Genomic DNA, 3255 nt, shown 5'->3' with positions numbered 1-3255 from the left:
TCTCCCTGTCAGGCTGAGCACACCTAACCACAAACCAGCTCCACGCTCCAGAACTCGTTAAGCAGGTAAGGTGTTCACTTGCCCCAGCTGCCCCCCCCAGCCATAACAAAGCCCCTCTTCCTTATTCTCCCCCACACCAGTTTAGGAGCTGCTGTTATCATTTCTACAGTCTGGTTTTCGAGAAGCCACAAGGCAGTAATTTCATTTTCTAAGAACCCCAGCTGCTGTACAGCTGTTCTTTATTGCTTCACAGCAGAAGTTAACAGCCTTACTCAAAGCCATGTGAACTTGATAGCCCAGAACTTGAGAGCTTTCCTGGAAGCTCGTCCCCCAGCACAGCCAGTGACCCACCTCCACTAGCTCTGCAGCAGCAACAGCACCAAACAGGGCTCCCAGCTCACAGAGCAGCACACGAGAACCAAGGAATTGAAGCATCCCCAGAAATTACTCTGTCATTTACAGCCACCTCTCCAGTTCATTGGCAGTAAATGCCTTTGCAAAGGCTGATAAATTTGGCAGGTATCAGGCAAGTTTCCTCTAAGGTTACCTCACCAAAATCTTGCTCTCCTGAAGCACACTTTGCCCCTTCAGAGCAGTGCAAACCCCAGCCCAGCTCAGTGTCACCTCTCCACACCTCGAGTTGGGTCTGCAGCTGCAACACCAAAGGGCAACAAAGCCCCACTGCAGCAAACTCACTTTTTTCATTGTTTTCCCCACTCCTAAAGAAAGAACCCCTTGCTGTGGAACAGATTTCCACTGCAATGCCAAAACACAGCCACTGCCCAGGGTTTATAGAGGCTCTGAATTGATAAGCTGCTCTCTCCAGCCTAATGCTTCCTCCTCTCAAACACCATCTTTAAACACCACCCAGAGCAGCTCTTTTTCCTATAGAGCTTTTATTTGCTTGTAGAACATCTGTCTCCTTAAGGTCCCTTTCCTTGCTAGCTGCCTTTTATTCCTTTATTGGCATCACATGTCTCATCTGTCACACTGGACCTTTTTCCCTTAAAGGCACATGCAGCTGAGGAAGTCTGAAAAGGCTCTGACAAAAGCACATTCTGATCCAAACCATCATCCTCACAAAATCTTACTTGTCCCAAATTATGAGATGTTAGAGCTCCTTAACGAAACAGCTGAGATATTTTTAACATGGTCAAAAAACCTATTTTATCTTCTGACCTTCAGCTCAGAAATAGCTGCACTATTTTTTTTTTTTTTCAGTTTTCCAAAAAATTACTGCATAAAGCAAACCACCCCTACAATTTCAGCCTCCATATTTAAAGTTTGGCATCATATAACTAGCTGAAAACACGGTCTCTCAACAGAAGATGTTAAACAACTGCTGCTACTCCCAACTTCCAGCTCTGTCTATAATAATAACAAGCTTAAGTGACCAGGGCCTCAGCTGTTCATCTCATTCCATGTGCCAGAAATATGCAGCAGGGAGATTTGTTCTTCAATGGTTTCTGCTAAAGCAGGTGGCAAACCCCCTTTTTCTTCCAGAGCAGAACACAGATTTCAGGAGGGGACCCCCATGAACCTCCTCTCCCAGCTGCTGAGCCCAAACAGGCCCAGGGAGCTTCTGAGAGCCGAGCTTTGTCACCAGGCCATTCATGGGTTAAACACAGAGCTGTGGGATGCAGCACTGCTTCCCCTGAGCTGCTCGCTGAATGTGCTGTGTAGTCCTGTCACACGGGACATCTCCAGACCCGGGCTATGTGTCCAGCTGGCCCGTTCAGATGCGTCACTGGTCCCCTCACCCAGTTTGGTTTGTTCAGTTGCATCCTTTGTGCTGTGCCTGTGATGGATCCCATGCTGGGTTCAGCATCACTCTGGACGCAGCCAGCCCAAAGCTGCATCAGCAGCATGGGCGGAATCACAAAGCACGGTGGGCGAGCAGCAGGGCTCGCTGCAGCCCCCTCCTCCCGAATCCGGACCCGGCTCCAGACAAACCGGGCTCGCACGGTGCCGCTCTGACCTCTGCAGTGCCTCGCAGGGGCTCTCACACGTGCTGGGGGAATAACGCCCGGAGCAGGTCGGCGGAAGCTGCAGAATCGAAATTATACTGTGACTAAAATTCAGAGTTATGTCACAGAAGCATGGAATGGGCTGGGCTGGAAAGGACCTTAAAGATCACCTGGCTCCAGCCTCCGCCATGGGCAGGACGTTCCTCTAGACCAGATTGCTCAAAATGTATATATATATATATACATATATATATATATATATCTCAAATATAAAGAAAGGCTTGTGTTTGGTACAATTTCATCTCTCAGTTACCAGCCCCAGCAGGAAGCTGCCCCAGCTCTGTGCCCAGTTCTGCCAAGGTGGCTCAGTTTCCCCACCTGTAAAGCGGTGGGGGTAAAGTGTATCTACTTGTATTAAATAATTGGAGACCTTGGAGTGGAAAAGACAGCAGGAACGGTGTGTGTTGCCAAGGAATGTGATGCCATCCGTTCTGGAGTGCGGTTACAGCTGTTTAACAGTCCGAGTCTGCTTTACAGCTCCTTGCTGTTGCCACACACGTGCAAAGACACCTTTCCTCCGCTCCTCTCCTGTCTGCCTCTGATCACTCCGCCTGCCTTCACAAAGCCTGAGGTGCCTAAAAGCACTGTCAGGCTGATCTGAAACGCACCCCAGGAGGTTCACAAGATAATTCCTCCGTTCAGAAAGCACAGGACTGGAGCTGAGGGCACGCGTGTGGTTAGCAGGGGGATGCCAGAGTCATTTCAGGACACAAAGCAACGCAAGGGCTGTAGACAAATACACCTACAGATATAGGTATAAAATCAGCACAGCCACTCAGCTGTTCAGATCATTTTTCTTTTAGAATGAATCACAGAATCATGGAATGGTTTGGGTTGGAGGGGTGCTTAAAGCTCATCTTGTTCCAACCCCCTGCCATGCTCAGGGACCCCTTCCACTCAGCCGGGTTGCTCATGCCACATCGAGCTTGGCCTGGAAGGTGACCAAAGCCCTGGTTTCGGTCAAGGTTTTGCTGTAATGGTGCATTCCGAACATTTCCAGCCCGGACACCCGGTGGAGAACGCACCACGCACCCATCCGGGGACACGCCTGATGCAACCCCCAGGCGGGAAAAGGGTGCGAGCCCCGTGTCCGGGCGCCTGCCCAGTGTTCAGACGCATTCCCAGCACCGGTGCCCAGCGGTGTCCGGGCGGGGTCCGTGTCCCCCCGGGGGGCTGTGTCCCTGTGTCCCTGTGTCCCTGTGTCCCTCTCAGCCCTGCAGGATTTTTC

Source organism: Corvus brachyrhynchos, unplaced genomic scaffold (genome assembly GCF_000691975.1).
Source record: "Corvus brachyrhynchos isolate BGI_N302 unplaced genomic scaffold, ASM69197v1 scaffold68, whole genome shotgun sequence".
Taxonomy (NCBI): domain Eukaryota; kingdom Metazoa; phylum Chordata; class Aves; order Passeriformes; family Corvidae; genus Corvus; species Corvus brachyrhynchos.
Note: the sequence above shows the minus strand (reverse complement) of the source record.